Source organism: Rousettus aegyptiacus, unplaced genomic scaffold, assembly GCF_014176215.1.
Source record: "Rousettus aegyptiacus isolate mRouAeg1 unplaced genomic scaffold, mRouAeg1.p scaffold_m13_p_2, whole genome shotgun sequence".
In the NCBI taxonomy this organism is placed as follows: Eukaryota; Metazoa; Chordata; class Mammalia; order Chiroptera; family Pteropodidae; genus Rousettus; species Rousettus aegyptiacus.
The window spans coordinates 1,459,197-1,478,415 of NW_023416295.1; the positions used below are offsets into that span (position 1 = coordinate 1,459,197).

A 19,219-nucleotide genomic window follows, 5' to 3' on the forward strand; every position below is an offset into this window, starting at 1 on the left:
GGGGCGCCGACGAGAGCGAGGGCCGTGCCTGGCGACAGGCGTGTGTGGAAGACATCTGCTTCCCCCATTCGACTTTGCTGTGAACCCCAAAGGGCTCCAGCACCTGCTGCAAAGTCTGGTCGAACACACAGACCTGCGTCGGCCACGGCTTCACACAAACGCGTCGCTTCATGCTGTTTGGCGCCCTCTGTGAAGGATTCCTTTTTAGCGGATTCCTCCCATTTCTGTTCTTGTATCATCATTTGCGGTTGCTTCTTGTACTGACCACATTAACAATCCAGTATAATAATAATTAATAAATAATTTTTATTGAGAATTCAAAAAAAAAAAAAAACAAGAAAATCACTCATCATACCAAGATCCCAATGGGGCTCAAAATGAATGAAGAGAAGACAATCGACAGGTGCCGACGGCGAGAAGGCGGCGACGTCGGGATCGCGCCACGAGGATTTTAAAGCAACCGGGATAAGGATGCTGCAACATGCAATGACAAATATGACGGAAACCAACATCTTTTCTTTGAAAGCTCAGCACAGAAACAAAGTCTCAACTAAGAAAAAGAATATATTTTTAAATGGAAATTTAAGAACGAAAAAGTTCAAAAACTGAAATATAAAGTTCAGCGGAAAAGCGTAAAAGCAGAATGGAGAGAACAAAGGAAAGACTCAGTCGACTACAATAAAAAATAAATATTAAAAAGAGACTCAGCGAACCAGGAGACAGAATAACAGATGCCGTCCAAACCGAACATGGAGAGAAAATGTTCTGAAAACTAGTAAATGGAGATAGATCTATACAGAGACAGAGACAGAGGTAAATATAGAGATGTGTGTGTATAACAATTCATCAGACTACATACACACTTAGGATCTGCGTACTTTACAACATACAAATTATATCTCATTGAAAAAAAACGAACTAATCTTTCAAAATAAATAATAGAACTCAACATGACTTTAAAAGGAAATTATACAATAGCTGAAAAGAGAATTAGAGATTTGGAAGATAAGACGGTAAAAAATTAAATACAGATTAAAAATACAGGTCATTTTAAGAGAAATTTAGAACATAGAACATTTGACACGTGAACAAAGAAAAAACAAGGTGGTAGGCAGATTTAAGGCCCAATATTATCAGCAATCACAATAAATGGAAACTAATTAAATATACCAATTAAAAGACACATTTTCAAATTGGTAAAAATAGTCAATTCTATGATGTTTAAAAGAGATATACGTTAATTATTTTAAAGACATACTATGCAAACACCAACCAAAGGAAAGTCCGTGGAGTTATACCGATACCAAATTAAACTCAGAAGGAAAGAGCATTAATAAAGAGGAACATTTCATGATAATAGAAGGGTCAATCCACCAGGAAGACAATTCCAAACTTACATGTGCCTAATAATATAGGATTAAAATATATAAAACAAATATTTACACAAATAGAAGTAAAACAGATGCACCCACAGTCAAAATGGAATATTTTAACAAATATCTATCCAAAGTGGATAGAATAAGCAGACAAAAATATTCGTCTCCCCAGATCCCGTCGGCTGCCCACCTGTGGCCCTGGCACAGCTCTTCCTGGCCAGCTGGCCCGATGCTGGGCCTGTGAGAGAGGGCGCCGGAGGGCCCCTGGGGAGAGGAGGTGCTTTCCCTTCACGGTCCCGCCGTGCTCACCTACCTTCTCGCTCCCTTGGCACCCGGCTGGCATGTGTGACGCCCGGTGGAGCTTAGCTCCAGCTAGTTCCAGCAGCACCCAGCAGGCCGAGCTCCCCGGGCATCGGACCAGTCTCCCAGGGAGCCCGGCCTGCTGCAGCCGGCTCGGCCACGTCGACACGGCCCCCTGCAAGTGGCTGCCCAGGGAACGTCCTCAGCGCTCCAGCAGGTGGCTTCCTGCCCACTGGGCCAGCCCGCCGGCCCAGGGCACCGGGGGAACTTCCCTGCCCGAGCTGGCTGCACCCAGCACAGGCCGCAGTTTGCTGGTGGTGTGCGTGGCTGAAGACGTCACCCAAGGGTCTCTGCAATCCCGCCTGCCCATTCAGGAGCACCCCCCACACCCGGCCAGTCTCCTCCACCTACTACTGACACCGAGTGTTCCTGCACCAATATGGCTCCTGTGTGGCCCCTGTAGGTCTTGGGGCCAATGACATCCACCTACCCACTTCTGGACGTCGGGGACGTGGCTCCCAGGCAGGTCGTGGGAGAAAGCCCCCCGTTGGCAGTGATGGGGGAGGCGGGAGCCCCTGGATGCGGGGGCCTCACTCATGCTGCTCTGAGGCGCACTGGGCTTGTCACACCAACCACCCCTCCTCAGGCCCCCAAACGACCCTGACATCCAGGCCACAGGACAAGCCCACGAAGCCCTCGGTCATGGCCAGTCTCGGGCGGCAGCACGCATTAGGCCATGAGCAGGCTGAGCTCTGCCGTCACCTTCTGCCCCACCGCTCCGCCCACCCCCTTAACGCTGGCAGACCCCGATTCTGTTCTCGACCCACCCCTCAGGAAGCAGAAACCCCCGTTAACAGTGGCTTCGCCCCCCCCCCGGGGGGGCCGCCCGGGCTTGGCTGGGAGAGGCGCCTGGCGGCTTCCCCAAGGCCGTCCTCCCCGAAGGTCCTGGCGGCTGTGCGCGGCGGACGCTCTGCCTGCTGGGCAGCCTCCGAGCCGCTCGGCCCGCGCGCGCTGCGGCGGCCACTGCCACTCGTCCCCCGGAGCCGCGGGAGCTCCGCAGGAGAGAGGTTCTCGGGGGTCTCGTTTCCTCCCGCGATGCTGCCCTCCCGGGAGCGTCCAAGCCCCCCGCCACGCGCCTGTGCCCTCGAGAGGTTCTAAAATCCCGTCACTACCCACGGCAGCCCCGTGGACTTGAGCTTTCACCAATACTGAAACGCCCTGCCGTTCTCATCGGCTTCCGGGAAGGAGCCACAGTCGGCGGCCACACGCGCTGTACGGGACCCGCAGGGCAGCCTCCGCCAGGCCGACCGCTGCAGGAGGGACGGGGCCGAGGGCGTGGCGGCCCACGGAACGTGAAAAGCAGACACGGACACACACTGAGGACTCGTGGCGAGAGGGACAATCTTTATTGGGCTCGTTCGTTCCCGGGTTCATCCCAAAGCTCCACCTCACCCTCCCACCTTCAGAACAGGTCACACAGAACGGGGGCTCAGACACGCCACCTCCTCACCCCGCGGGGACACTGTCACCTCCCTTGAGAGCCGTGGGTTGCAAACACTTTTAGAGGCACAATCTCTTCAAACCAGAAACCCCCCTACGTAAAGGGGCCCATCCTGCAGTCCCGCCCTGAGCCACACGGCGGGTGCCTCCCGAGGGCGCCGGGGTCCCCCAGGGCAGTTTCAACTCCTGTCCTGTACAAGGCCCTCTCTCCAATTCATCCGATTTTCCAGGGAGCCAGCGGCTTCTCCCTGAAACGCACACACAAAGGCTTCGCAAGGCCACCTGGGCCGCCCATTGAGATAAGCGGTCCACAAAGCTAAGGCATTCGGGGGAGTCGCAGGGGAATAAAGCATTTATTAGAGTCACAGCGACGTGTCAAAGGCGTCCGTCACACTTCCCACAGCTCTTCACCAGTCGGTCCCACCCACGGTGGCCAAAGCCGAAAGGAGAAGCGGGGGTCTGCGGTCAGTCCCCTCAGAAGTCCACACGGACACAGGCCCTGGTGCGGGTCACCCCTCACGTGCTCACCCCGCGGGCGGAGCGGGACGCTGCCGGCTCCCTCACGGCGCAAACTGTGGTTTACACACACGAGCTGCGCTCCTGAATGTCACACTCAAGCTGAATCTGTGCGTGTCCGCACGTTACTCGGCAGAACCCTGAAATCACAGTAACTTTAAGGAAGGGTGCCCCTGCGTCCCAGACACTGAGTAATCAATTCCGCGTTAAGGCGACAGAAGCCCCCGCCCGCCCGCTTCCCCGCCGTTCCCCACCTGCCCGGGGCTCGCTCCCGGCATCCCCGGCAGGTCGCCGCCCTCTCCTGGGACCTGCGCCCACTACCGCTTAAGCATGCACCCCAAGGGAGTCGCGTCGGGGGAGTGAGGCCTAAGCGAGCCAGGGAAAGAGGGGTCATGTGGCCAAAGGAGCCACTTCCAGGAGGGGGATCCAAGCTGGCGGGGAGCCCAGGCCCCTCAGGACTGGTCGCCGAGTGCTGGCACGTGGCCAAGGGAAGAGAGGCAGAACCGCGGCCCCGGGGCCGGAAGACACCGCGGGCGCCACCGCCGGCATTCGGGGGCGCACAGGCGGTCTGGAGAAGCCGCACAACTTCCTGGGAGTCTCCCACGGGTTCGGGGGTGGCCACCGCGGGGACGCTGGCTCCCGGAGCCCCGGGCAGCGGGGCTGCTGCGAGGCCCCTCGACAGCGCGCAGGCCGGGGCAGGAACCCGAGAGGGATTTCTCGGCGGCCAGCAGCGCACCCTGCAGCTCGACCGGGCCCCCCACTTCGCGTCTCGGAGACAGGGAAACCTAAGTTCTGCAGCGAGACGAAAGGCAGCCAACATTCTGTTTCACCACCCATACTTTTTTAAATAAAAATATTGCCCTCTATTATCCCCTTTGTTAAAGAATATAATCTCAAAACACAAGACAACCTTCAAGTTGAACAAACTTGACCTCCTAGGTCAACACATGTCCTTAGACTTCTGACCTGCACAGGACCAACGGCCCAAGGCCGAAAGCTAGAGGGCCCCAGGACCCCTGCTGCCCTACGGGCCGCGAGGTCACGCCCCAGCCCCAAGGCCACAGGCTCTTCCAGCACCACCTCCGATCGCCTCAAGTGCACATCCCCTGAGAAGGGGAAGGACAGCTGCGGGACAGCGGTTTACCTGTCCCAGGAGCTTCAAGAGTACGAAGTGCTTTCACAGACATTCCCTGCGCGTCCTCACAGAAGCTGTGGGGGAGGCACAGCCGGGCCCCGTCTGCGGACGGCGCCTGCCCGAGGGCACACGCAGCCGAGCGCCGGCGCCGCGCCCTCTCTGAGGCCCGTCCCCCTGCGCCCAGGGCCACGTGTGCAGGCGCCGCGCCCTCTCTGAGGCCCGTCCCCCTGCGCCCAGGGCCACGTGTGCAGGCGCCGCGCCCTCTCTGAGGCCCGTCCCCCTGCGCCCAGGGCCACGTGTGCTGCTTGTTCCTTTCCGCTTCTGCATGAGCCGTTTACTTGAAGAAGCAATTCATGGATGAAAAAAAAGAAATGATGGCACTTAGGCCTGATAACAGAAATGCACTGGACATCAGGAGATTGCAGTGTCCTTTCTTTTTAAACTACCTGTTCAACAAGAGCGCGCTAAAACTAACCTAACGTCAAATCAGAACAACACTAAAGAATCGGTGCTTTAAATGCTTTTCTGGAAGAAGACAGGACGGACGGACATAACGATGTGAAAAGGCACAGACGTGTGACGTGGTGGGTTCGGGAACCCACCCAGGGAGCCAAAGCTGAACTCTAAGAGCTAACAGCACTGCCCACCCTCACCCCCGCCGCCCACCTGTCCACAGCAGCCAAGCCCAGAATGCAGGACTGTGTAGAACTGAAGAGGAAATTTTAAGGATTTTCATTAAAAACTAATGGGCCTTCTGTTCTGTTTCTGCAAACATGCTTGCTGCACACAGAGCTCTCTTGCACTTGGTCCTACTTGCACTTTGCTCGACCTAAGTAACAAATGTAACTGCACCCCAGCAGCTCCTGCTTCCTGTAACAATATATAACCCTTAACCCTTAGCAAGTCCCACCCTTCCTGATGTAACTACTTGCAACCTACAAAGCAACTCTCGCAGTTTGTAACCGTCTCAGTTCAAACCAAACAATCAGCTTGTGTAAAAACCTTGTATAGAAGGAATGTTGCAACTGCGCTCCCTGCCCAGATCCCCAGAGCACTAGCTCCTCTGGGACTGTGCAGAATAAACCTGAGTTCTCCTTCTCTCTGAGTTACTGCTTGTTTTTTCACTGGACTGGGTTTGGGATTTTTCCACGTTTTTGGAGGCTCCAGTGAGATTCCAACCATGCCGGCCCCTTGAGCCGCCAGTGGCTCGGCCGGACCGAGGCGGACGGGTTCCGAGACGACTGAGGAGACTTGTCACCTGGGTATTCAGGTTCTCTTTCGGATAGGCACCCTGACTCCCCAGGACGGCTGAGCTGCCCACCTGGGCTCATAGGAAGTTAAGACCAATTCTCAGGAAACAGCCACAGGAGAAAGAGGTACCAAGGTAAGATCGAAGAGAGTAAGCTAGCTGAGTAAGGTCCCGGGACAGCCCCCTATTCAGGTCCCCTCAACTGGAGGGAAGAGGAACAGAACACGGCTTCCTGGTCTTCAGGGCAAAGACAGTGGCCAGGGAACCCGATGCATATCCCAGGTTCACAGAGTCTCCGAAAGGCGGGGGCGGAGCCTGGGTCTCCCCAGTGGGGTAGACGTCAGGTTGGGCCAGAGGCCTCCACCAGGGACCCTGACGAGCATCCCAGGTTGGGGTGGGAGGCACCGTTCAGCCTGATGCATGAATGAGCTTCCCCGGTGGGGAGGCGGCAGGCTGAGGCAGGCTGAGGCAGAGTGAGCGCTCACGCGGCTCACTCTGGGTCCCGTGGCAGACGGCACACGGCCTGTGGCGGCATCGGACTGGTGTCCGATCGTAGGTCACAAGGCTGAGCCCGCGGCAGCCGAGCGCCACCCGAGCGGCCCGCGAGGGGAGCGGCCGGACGGGCACTGCGTGGCCTCCTCTGCGGAGGGGGCGCCCACCCTCTTTGCCTTTGCGTCTCCGGGCAGGGCGGGAGGAGCCTGAGCAACACTAAGTAAAGGGGGGGTTCCGCCACCCTCCGGAGGGCACCCACGCTCCCGCCACAGGTTCGGGGGGTGGGGAGGGTCACTGTTAGGGGACGGTGGGAGGCTGTGACGACGGAGAGTGGGCGCTGAGTGACTGAGACGTGGCCTCGCGAAGGAGCGAGAGCTGAGCCCGTCGCGGTTCTGGAGGCGAACCTCGCACGGCCCCACCGCATCTCCGTGAGGGGTCTGCTGCAGCAGACCGTGGTCTGGGTCGGGGGTTGATACCGACCCACCAATACCAACGGGCGCCTGAAGTTTCCCCAAGGGCAGCGGCCGGAGACGGGGAGACGGGCGAAGCGAGCGGCGCCCCCTCCCATTTCCCCGGCCATCCCCATCCCCTTTGTGGCGTGACTGTCCTCTGTCATGGGAGGCGCGGGAGGAACCTTAGGTCAATAGAAGGGAAGGAAGAGTTGGAACTAGAAAGAAAGAAAGGAAAGTGTTTTTGGGAACAGGAGGTATAAGGTCTGGTTTGAAGGAAGTTAGAAGGTGTTTGCCTCAGAGCAAGAGAGGCAAACTGAAGGAGTAAGGAACGTGTGAAATGAGTTTTGCGGAACTCGTAGAAGGTCTGCGAAGGGAAATCCAATCCTGAGAGGAAATTTTCTGAGAAGGTGTGGGAAAAGGTCTGTAAAGAAGTTCTGAGGAGAAAATTCTATGTAACTAAGCTAAACAAGATTGGAAATTTAAATGCGGAAAGTAAGCTCATGTAAAATCAGAGCTGTATTCTGATGTTTTGTAGGGTGTCAGTCCCCCACTAATGTTATGAAAAGGTTTCCGAGTAGGGAAACCAGGATTCTGTATGTTGTCAGATTAATTTCAGTGTTCTGTACCGCCTGAACCAGTTTTTATTGCTGGAACTTCAGAGAATATACTAGGAACGGCTGCTGTGCCCAATTTTCAAGTGAAGCCACTTCTGGTAAACACGGGGAGAGGTTCCGATGAGCCAACTGTCTTAACTGTATGTTGGAAAGTTTTGAGAAAGGTTTCTCAGAGAATTGCGGGGTCAGGCTGATCCCAGGAAAGCTTCATTCTCTTTGTGAGCTTGGGTGGCCCACCTTCGGGGTAGGCTGGCCTCTGGAGGGGACTCCAGACCTCCCCACAGTGAGGGCAGGGGACCGCGCGGTGACGGGCACCTCTGGAAATCCAGACACATGGCTGCAGATCGCTACTGGTGCTCCCTTGGGTCTGGTTTGGCGCGAATAGCCAGGGACAGAGTGAGGCACTTGTGGCTCAATCGACTCGAGAATAAGAAAGCGTCAGCAAAAATAATCCGCCAACCGGACCCCGGGGAGAACCTACGTTCCTCCTGCCGCCGTCCACCTCAGCACCCCGCCAGCCCCACGCTTTACTCACCATCATCACGCGGCCCTGTGCGAATACGTCACTGCCATCAGCGCCAACGCCGCTCAACCCACCCAACCCACCCGGCCCGGCCCGGCACCGGGTCCTCTGCCGGGTTCAAGGTCAGCTCCTCAGGTCACTCCGCCTGGTGTGTAGGGCCCGCGTCTCGTAGAAGGCGCAGGCGCGGCTCCAGAGCCAGCCCCACGGCATGTTCCTAGTCCGTGACGCCTCCACCTGCCCCGGGGACCATGTGCAGTCCGTGTCCGAGAACTCGCAAGTCTCCCACTACCCCGGCAACTCGCTATCCAACCACTGTTTTAAGATCAGGGACCTAGAATTTGACAGCTTGCCACCCCTGCTAGAGTTTCATAAGACTCACTACCTGAACACCACCCCTCTAGCAGAGCCAAGGTGTCCAAGCCCATCGCAATATGTACGAACTCTCTGTGACTTTCCTGGAAACGGTGCTCCTTTAAGAAGGGAGCGATCCTAGTAATAATAAAGAAGCCTGAAGAGCAGTGGCGGAGTGCCCGGATGATTCCCGTTCCTTTTGTCGAGAAGCTTGTGAGGTCCCCACCACGTAGAAATAATGCGGAAAAGTCCAAATTAGCCACCTCGCAGTACAAACAACTGAGGAACAATCAGACTAGGAATAACTGAGCTCCCTGATCGTATGCTCCTAGGAGCCTGTGGTCACAATAGAACTGGGGGGGAGGGGCATGGGGGGACGCCAATCAATGACTTTTACAGTAGACACTCAATGCCACAGCCAAATACCAAGAAATGAGTCCATAAGTTCTTAGGAGCAGCTGGACTCTGTCAAATCTGGATACCAGATTTCTCTAAGATTACCAAGAACCCACCATCAGGAAATTCCATGAGTCTGTATGTACATTTAGTGTCTGAAACAGTTCAGACCTTGTCCAAAGCTCTAGGAAGCTCCAAGAGTTAGAACCTAAACCACAACCCCACAGGCTGACTTGGTGCTAAAAGTCTTTAAGGTGCCCAATAATTGGGACTGGGCAGAAAAGGAAGCAAAGTACAGAAAGGGCGCAAAATTTAGCTGCCATAATACAGGGACCATCTCGAGGTGACCCTAGGCAATAAAAACCTTGCAGGCCTGGAGGGCCTTGATCTTAGTTGGCCATGAGTGGCATTATTGGGACTGACGCATAATCGATGTGCAAACTGCAGAAGAAAGGTCACTGGAAGGGCGAGTGTCCACCCAGCCCTGGGAAGCCGGGGAGGGACGGACCTCGTAAGCCCCTGCCCCGCATGGCAAGCCTCTCACGAAGGGGGTGCTCTCTCCTTCAACAATGGAGGCCCAAGAGCTTGCAAGTCCCAATTCTAGAAAAGTCCACTGCGATCACAACAGGCACCTCAGGTCACCCTCGACATGCAAGGAGGAAAAACCGAATTTTTACTAGGTACTAGAGCTGCCTACTCTGTCCTGACCCATCCCATAGGCCTCTCTCTCCAGTGCTAACTGCACATGACAGGAATAAGTAAAGTCAGCCTAACGTAATCGACTTTTCTCACTGTAGGGCCAGAATCAGTGAAGTTCTCTGCCCCGGGTCAGGATCCGGTGCGGAAAGCACACCGCCTAGAACACTGGGATACGAACAAAAGGGGGCGGTGTCTGTAGCGAACCTAAGGCCCGGCCAGTAGCCTCTGAGTCAGGGTTTCCCGCCAGCAGAGCGACTGCCTCCCTGCAATGTGCCGAGAGTCAGCCCTCAAGGCAAACAGAAAAGGCCCCCGGCACAGGCCACAGATGTCAGGGAAAGTTGAACACGTGAACCGGACTCTCAAAAACCACTCTAGCTAAGCTTTGTCTGAAAAGCCCAAGATCCTGCCCAAATTAAGGCAGAAAGAAAAAGAGCTCCATGACCCCAGTAGGCAGGGACAACAATTCTCAGCAGGAAGCAGATAGAATTAGAGACCTTGCGTCCCTCAACATCCATATTAGTAATAAGAGGGTTCATAGCTCTTGAAACAGAGTTAAGCAGAAAATCAGTTAAAAGACACTGAGGTCACCTCATCTTAAAGGGGCTCGCCATAATCCATCACGCACCCCAAGACCTTCAGCCTCCAGGGAAAGTCTACCTCTTCTTCAGATGATTAAACTAAATGGACAGTTCGTTTTAAGAATCTCTAAAGTAACGGGAAGAGGGTTCAACATCTGCTTCATCGGCAGAGGGGGAGGGTGACTGGAGCTATGTTAGCGGAAATTAAGGAAGAGCAGGGGTTGAAGGGTACTCAGTACCGTCTGTGTTAGCATCTGGCTAGAAAAATTAAACTTCAGAAGGAGCCCCCATCCTAATGGGGAATTAGGCTCACCCCATTTCTAGAAGGTAAAGTGCAGGAGACAGGAGCCATTCCGGCCAACCTGAAGAGGCCCTCCCACTGCCGTGTCAGCAACTCACCGCTGTTAAAGTTGCAGGTATGACCCCGCGAACCCATCCCACCGGGCGAAGGAAGCGGCGTCCCCAGAACCGGAGACAGACGTGCGGAACCTCGTTCTAATCAGCTGCTCCGAATCATGCTCCGGAGGCAGCAGAAACCCACCTGAGCTCGTCGGCCCTGCTCTGGCCACCCGGAAACTGGCCCGTCCACGCACGGCAGAAGCTTGAGGATCGGCCATCATCACAGTCGGCTGAAAGCGGCGGCTCCTGCAAAAACACCCTTCGTGGACAACACAGACGGATCCCACTGACCCTCGTAAGTAGGGAGACAACGTGTCCTGCTCCAGCCACAAGCCAGAGGCTGGCCGGGCCACGCACGGCCGAAGCCTGAGGGATTTCGTCACAGGAGTCCTTGTAACTGGACATGGGGGAGGGAAGGAAATTAGGGCAGTGGACTGTGAGCTATGCATTCATATCACCGAAGGAGGTTAAGACAACCTTCATTTTCTATAATTACTATGAATGTCGGGGAACTCAGAAAGGGACCTGTACCTATAACCAGACTCAACATTCAATACGCCACCCAGGAAGTAATCATCCTTATGTATGTTACAACCCGAATAACCCTCCCACTGAAACAGTTTTTGAAATAAGGGTAGCTCGGAGGGACCACGGCGCAGGACGGACTGATGGACCCATTTGGCCCAGACTAGACTGCGACAGAATCCTAATCAGATAATCCTAGTCTGACGCCTGTGCTGCCATGAGTCAGCGCCGACGGGAGGAAGGAGATCCTGCGCGTCTGTCAGCTGAGAAGAAAGTTACAGGACAGAAGAAAGGTACGTGCGTCCCCACAGTTCCTCATGTGGCACGAGCTGTGCCTATCGGTCACGCGTCCTACAGGCTACTAGGGAGAAAGCCACCCCCAGTGAGGAAGAGGTACTTGGAGGCAGAGGGGCAGCCTTATCAAGCTGCACCGCGCACAGTGCGATCCATTAGAGTTCATCATAACCAACCCCTTGAACCCCTGTTAGAATTCCGGACAGATATTAACACTTGGCATTGACAGGATGGGGCTAAATCCCTATGTTCAATTCGTATTAGAGGTCAAGGACTAAGGCCTACGTCTGCCTCCCAAAATTGGAAAGGAAGCTGTGTAATTGGCATGATAAAACCTTCCTTATCCTCCTACCTCTGAAAACAGGGGAACAGCTTAGTCACCTGGTCCCATAACCCTTACAACGAGTAACAAGAGAATTTCAAAATAGGGGAAACTATAATAAACTCGGGTAGTCTGAAGAAGCATAAAGGATGCAAAAGAAATTAATAAATAAAGCCAGGAAGTTTGTACTTTGGAAATAATGCTAAATATAAAAGGCAAGATGAAGATTTAGGTAATAAGACATGCTGATACTAGAAGAAATGCCACCAGATAGGATATGATTAATTGCCCAAGAATTATGCAAAGAGTAATTGCTAGAATTCAAACAGGAGACTAGAAGAATGATAAGTAGCCCCCAGAATGAATAATCCAATACTATGGGTCTGCCACCTGGGCGAAAGGTAGATCCTGGGGATACTGTACCCCCATTTACATGTTAAACCAAATTATCCAACCACAGGTAGTTTTAGAGACCATTACCAACAAGCCTGGGAGAGTCCCGCCCCTCCCCGCACGTCGACAGACTCAGACGGGAAATGCCATCTACCGGGACAGACTGGCACTAAACCATCTGTGAGCAGCAGAGGGAGGCAGTGCACTAGCTTGGAAGTGGCAGAAGGTACAGTCTACAGAGCCACGCGAGATGTGGCAGGATTTACCACTTGCTGGACGCAGCAGGTGGCGCCCAAACAGGGACCTGAGTGTGGGGCGGGGCGGGGGGGGGCGGGCGTGTGTAAACAAGGTGAGGTGAGAAGGTTCCCTTGGGAAAAGCGCACGCAAAACAGGAGGAGAGAGAAAATACGGACCACAGCCTAGTAGAATTCAAGGTAACGCGTGTTAAATAAATTTAAGGAATAGGTTGTCATCATAAGGAGTAAAACATGAGACAGCAAAGGTCAACATAAAAAGGAAATTTGGGGAATTTCACTAAAAACTACCCAGCTTCTGTAAACATGCTTGCTTTCTGCAAAAGTGCTTGCTGCATGCAAGAGCTCACTTGCGCTCTGTTCGATCTGCAAAGGTAACTGTGTGTGCCCTTAGCAACACCTGCCTCTTATAGCACTTTGTACCCTGGCAGCTCCCTGCTCCCTGTAACACCCTGTACCGGCCGGTAACCCATGACAACTCCCGCCCTTCTCTATGTTACTACTTGAAATCTGCATAGCAACTCCTGCTGTATGTAACGGTTTGTGTTCAAACTGAACTATTGGCTTGTGTAGAATTTTTCCATCTAAGGAATGTTGCCACTGAGCACACGGGCCAGATCTTCAGAGCACTAGCTCGTCTGGGACCGCGAGTAATAAATATGAATTCTCCTTCTCTCTGAGTTACTGCTTGGTTTTTCATTGGACTAGGTTTATGAGCTTTGGGGATATTTTTCCACAACATTTTTGGAAGCCCCAGTGAGATTCCAACCACATTGGCCCCTTGAGCCGCCGGACCAGTGTCATGGCCAGGCCAAGGCGAATGGGAACGGAGACGACTGAGGAGACGAGTCGCCCAGATATTTCAGGTTCTCTTTCAGGTCAGCGCCCCGACTCCCTGGCACGGCTGATCCACCAACCAGACTCATAGGAGAGAAGGACTAAATTCACTAGAAATGGCCGCAAGGACACCAGAAAAGGAAACAGGAAAAGGTACCAAGGTAAGATCAAAGTAAATAATTCTGCGCAACATTTGTTTTCTACTTAGTCTATCTGAAATTTAATACGGCATTAATCTACATTTAGTTGACGGTCTATTTTACCCCTTGTATTTTTAAAGAACGAAATTTTTAGTATCTTTTAAGTTTCCTACCTCATTATTTGCACGTGGGAATTACTGATTTTGATATGTTCACAGGAAGCGCCAGGTTAGAGTAAAAAGAGTAGGAGAATAAATGCACCCAGTCAGGTGAGGGCGCTAAGCCAGTCCGAGGTCCCGGGACGGCCCCACAGCAGCCCCCTCGGTCAGAGGCAAGAGGAGCAGGAACACCTCCTATTTTCAAGGAACCTGAGGCCTAATTGCCAGGTTCATCGGGAGTCTCTGGGGGGCAGAGGGTGGGAGTCTCCTCAGCAGGGGAGGCGTCAGGGTGAGGCACGGGCCCACTAGGCCAGGTTCAAACACCTGAGGAGACTGCTGGGGAAGAGTGGCGTTTCAACCTGCTGTGTGAAGGAGGGCTGAAGGGCGCCCAGCCCACGGCGCGGGGCGAACCCGCCGGCCCTCCGCGGGAGGCACCGTCTCACCCTTCCGGACAACGCGGCTCGGCCGGCTGGGGTCGGTCGGGCCGCGCGCTGTCCCGCACAGGCTGCGGGTGGGTATCTGAATGGCCTCCGCTCTGGGGGGCCCTTGTCTGTCTGTCTCGTCTGTCTTTGCGTCACCATCACGGAGTTCAACACTAAGTAAAGGGGGGGGGGGTCCCCGTCGCCCTCCACAAGCCGGGGGGAGCGCGGCCTGCTCCGGCGCGTCGTTCAGGGTGGGGGAGGCGCGCGCTGCGCCCCACTCGCGGGTCCGTGCGGGTCCGTGGCGACCCGCTTACGGGGCCCCGCTGGGTCTCCGCGAGGGGTCTGCTCCAGCGGTCCGGGCCGGGGGCTTATACCGACCCGCCGAGGGCAAGAGGCGCCTGAAATCGCCGTGAGGGGAGCGGCCGGAGACGGGCCGAGCGAGCGGCGCCCCCGCCACCGCCCCGGCCCCGGCCCCCGGCCCGCTGTGCGGCGCGACTGTCTCTGCGGTGGGAGGCGCGGGAGGCACCTCGGGTCTACGTGAAGGAACGAGGCATGTCGGAGGGGGGTTAGTGAGCAGAAAGGGAAAGTTTTATGGTAACGGAGGGTATAAAGAGCGGAAACTTAAGTTGAAGGAAAAAGAGAAAGGCGTTGGCCTCGAAGAAGGGTGTTGCTGAAGGAGTGAAAGAGAGGCGGGCTGCAGGCATCGGCAGCTGGGGGCAGGTCCGCGGAGCAGCAGGTTCGTGAAGGGAAACTCTGAGGGGAAGAAAACAGAAGAAGGTTTCTGGAAGAAATCTTAAGGAGAAATTTTATGTAATAAAGCGAAACAACACTGGAAATTTAAATGATGAAAGTAAGCTGATGTAAAATTGGAATTATGCTTTAATGTTTCTAAGACTATTTATTGGTGCCACAAATGCTATGAAAAGGTTTTCTGAGTAGAGAACTAGAATTCTGTATGTCATCAAATTAATTTTGGTGTTTTGTGTTGTCTTAACCAGGTTTCTGGAACTTTAAAGGGTATTCTGACATCGGCTTCCATGCCTAATTTTCAAAGGAAGTTTCCTGCAAACATGGAGGGAGGTTCCACCAAGCCAACTGTCTGAGACAGCCGGAAAATTTTACGAAAGGTTTCTCAGAGAATTACGGGATCAGGCTAAATCCAGAAAAGTTTCTTACTCTTTGTGAGCTTGAAAGGCCCGCATTCGGGGTAGGGTGGCCCCCAGAAGGGACCCTAGACCTCCCCACAGTAAGGGTAGTATATCGGATAGTGACAGGGACCCCTGGGTATGCAGACCAACGGCCAGACACATGGCTGTGGACCGCTACTGCGGTGCTCCCGTGGGTCTGGTTTGGTGCGAAGAGGCAGGGACAGGATAAGGAATCTGTGGCCGGACTGGCTAGGCAGAAGGACAAGAAGGCGTCAGCAAAAGTGATCAACCCAGGGGCCTCGAGGACGAACCTACTTTCTTCCCACCGCTGTACAGCTCAGCAGGTCCGTGAGTCCCTGTGCGACTGCTTTACACGAAGCTGCCAGACAGGCCTCTGCCATCCGCGCCTGCACCGCCCCCCACCGCCCCTAAGGCCCAGGCCGGGGCCATGTCCTCCGCCATGTTCAAGTTCAAGTTCTCAGATCGATCCGCTTGGTATGTGGGGCCAATGTCTCGCAAGGAGGCGCAAACCCGACTCCACGGCATATTCCTAGTCTGCGGCTCTCCCGCCTGTCCTGAGGACGGCACGCTGTCCGTGTCCGAGAACTCACAGGTCTCCCACTACATCGTGAACTCACTGCCCAACCACCATTTCAAGATCGGGGACCTAGAATTTGACTGCTTGCTGGCTCTGCTGAGAGTTTTATAAAACTTACTGCCTGAACACCACCACCCTGAGGGAGCCCGCGCCCAGATAGCCGAGCACATTAGAACATGCACGGACTCTCTATGACTTTCCTCGGCCTGATGCTGAGGATCTGCCCTTTGAGAAGGGTGAAATCCTGGTAATAACGAAGCAGCCTGACAAATAGTGGTGGACTGACCAGAACAAGGACAGCGGGCTGGGAGGCTTCTCGTCCCCTTCGTTAAAAGGCTAGCCAGAGGGGTCGCCCACAGAGTCCCATGAGAGACTACGCGAGGCGTTCCAGGTGCGTACCCCTTTGGACCCCGAAGCACGAGAGAACCAGAGCGTGATCAACATGGCACTCGTGACCCAATCGTCCACCAACATCCGCCGCACATTTCAACAACTACAGGACTTTGCTGAGATGAACAACTCCCAGCTACTGAAGGCTGCGAATGAGGTGTCTGAGAACCGCGAGCAGAAGGCCACAGGGGTCAGTAACTGCGTCCTTGTTAAGAGCTGCAATGCGGAACCCAGGCCCAGAACTACGGACCGCGGCGCCCTCACCAAAGAAAGGAACCAAAACGAGACCTCCACTTCGCCGAGACCAACGCGCCTTCTGCAAAGAGACTGGCTACTGGAAAAACGAGTGCCCTGATCGTGAGGAGACATCTAAAAAGCCAGAAGACTCTCAATCGAAAGGAAGATACCAACCTGAGCCAGCCGTCCAAAAGCTCATCGACCAGGCCATGGAACAATCTGACTAGGAGCGGATCGCCACAGCCAAACACCAGGAAAGGCATCCGCAGGAGCAGCTGCATCCACGGAGGACAGCAGAAGGCCGGCTACGCAGTAATAACTGACGACGAGGTATCGGAGTTAGGGCTCTGCCACAAGACCGGTCCTCGTAACTGACTGACTTATGGGCACTCGTCCAGGCACCACAGCAGACTGGAGGAAAACGGGCCAATATCAACACTGGCTCAAGGTAAGCCCTTGTCACTCTGCATGTACTTGGGGCTTTTCACCAAAGGCGGGATTACAAACGGCGAGAGGAAAAGATCTTCACAAGGCCAAAAGGCTGCAAAGTTCAGGGAAAACTAAATGCATGACCCGGCCCCACGGAACCACCATAGCTAGCTTTATCAGGAAACCCGAGATCCCTCCCTAATCAAGGCGGAAAAGGGAAAGAGCTCCAGGAAACCCCAGCAGGCAAGGATGACGACCGTTCTCGGCAGGAAGCAGATACAGAAGGAGAGACCTCCCGTCCATCCACGTCCGTGTAATAACAAGGGGGTTCGTGGCTCACAGAAAAGAGTCAGGCAGGAAAAATTAAATTAAGGGGATTTCTGGGTCTGTCTACTAAGATACCGAGGTCATTCTATCTTAGAAGGAGCCGGTGAAATCCTCCGATAATAAGGATAAGGAAAGAAGTCCAGGATTAATAGTTAGCCTTGAAAATGCCCCAACACCTTCCGGTCTCAGGGAGAATCCCCTGCCACATCACTAGAAAAATTAGTGAAAAGAGCCTCATCCTTTAGAGAACTAGGTCCACCCTTTTCAGCCAGAAGGAAAAGTACAGGTTAAAAGACTGGAAGCAGCAGCCACTCCAGGCGAGTTATAAAGGTAATCCTATGCTGTCAAAGATTGAAACCAAGAAAGAGTACTATAAATTTTAATCCAGTGTATTACCCTAAATTATAGCAACCTAGAGTCAAGAACTGAAAATACGGTGTGAAATTATCTGCTAAAATGTGTTTCATAATTTGGTTTAGCTGAAGTGTTTATTAGCCTAACGTAACAGGTGTTATCAGACTATAAGATTGTCGAATTTATAAAGGATTTGGCCCAACATGACAGATTCTATGAGATAATTGTTATACTAATTTAATGAGATTACTCAGTTTGTCAGTATGGTTAAGCATAAAGACCAGCCAGCCATCCGGACTGTCTGATATTCACCACAATCTACTCCTGCAGAAATCCTTTTGTAGACGGCGCAGACGGATTTCATCGGCTCCTGCAAAGACAACATGCCCTTCTCCAGTCACAAAGTAGAAGCTGGCCGGTCTATGCGTGGCTGGAACTTAAGGAATTTCATCGTGAGACTCCTTATAATGGGGGACTAGGGAAGGAGGGAAATTAGAGCAGAAAACTGTAAGGTGTGCATCCATGAACTAAAGCGGGGGGAGTCAGAGAACTCAAAAAAGGGACCTGTATCTATAACTAGATTCAATATTCAGTATGTAATCCAGGTGGTGATCAGCCTTATGCATGTTACAACTCAGATGAACCTCCCCAGTTAAAATAGTTCTGAAACAGGGGAAGCTTTAAGGGGCCACAGGGGAGGATACAGACAGACCCACGTTAGCCAGAATCCAAGTTAGACACGAATTTTTATCTAGGAAAAATGTAAGGGTGATTCTTGATTCATCTACTTGATAAAACTGATAACTTCTAGAGTTTGAACTAAGTTGTAGTGCAGGAGAAGGCTAAATGGCACAACTGTTCATGTGGGCATTTACCCCAGCGAGGTACTTACTGCTAAAGCTGGACATAGACCTCGAAGTATCCTAGAGCATAACACCGAGTCTCACCAAGTAGGAAAGGAAAGGGGCAAATATAAGGAAGAAACATTTGAGAAGATGCAGGAATGAAGTACTGAACACACTGTAAATTGAGATGCAAATTTTCAGATGATCTTTTAAAATGAATTTGGAAACATCTTAATTCGGGTAAATACTTGTCAGAATTAGGGTTCACATATAATTTGCCCTGTCAAACTTCGAAACGAGGTGAATTAAAACTCATGGATTCCTCCTTTAGAAAAAGTCTAAAGTCATAAAGTTTGAGAGTGGAGGAGGAGAAAATAGGAAAAAATTCGTATATTAAGGCAGTCTTAGAGGTCATTACTAATGAAACTAGGAGAGCCCTGACCCTCCTTGCACATCAACAAACTCAGAGGAGAAATGCCACCTACCACAGTCAGTCAGTACTAGATTATCTGTGACAGCAGAAAGAGGCAAGCACAGGAAATTCAACCTTGCCAACTACTGCATACGGACAGATAAGCCAGGGCCAGGTAGCTAAGGACAATGTCGAACAAATGACAAAACTAGCACGTGTATCCGTGCCAATACGGCACGGACGAGACCCCAACAGCCTCCTGGAAGGTTAGTTCTCTACTTCCGGAGGCGAGGCACCAGCCTGGAAGTAGCGAAGACATACCTTCCAGAGCCACGCCGAACGTGGCAGGATTGACCACTGCCTGGACGCAAGTGACGCCCAAACAGGAACGCGTCAATAAGAGGGAGAGAGAAAGAAAATACAGACTACAGCCTAGTAGAACTGAGAAAACATGCACGTTAAATAAGTTTAAGGAATAGGCTTTCTGTACAGATGTTTAAGGCCATAGAAGAAAAACTGCAGTGAAGACCTTCAGGTAACAGAACCATCAGTCT

The 19,219-nt window shown here is 53.1% G+C and overlaps 1 pseudogene; it reads left to right on the forward strand.

Annotated features, from left to right (window-relative positions):
• The first annotated feature begins 15,521 nt into the window (after positions 1-15,521).
• Positions 15,522-15,924, forward strand: LOC118613645 (annotated as a pseudogene).
• The last annotated feature ends 3,295 nt before the right edge of the window (positions 15,925-19,219 follow it).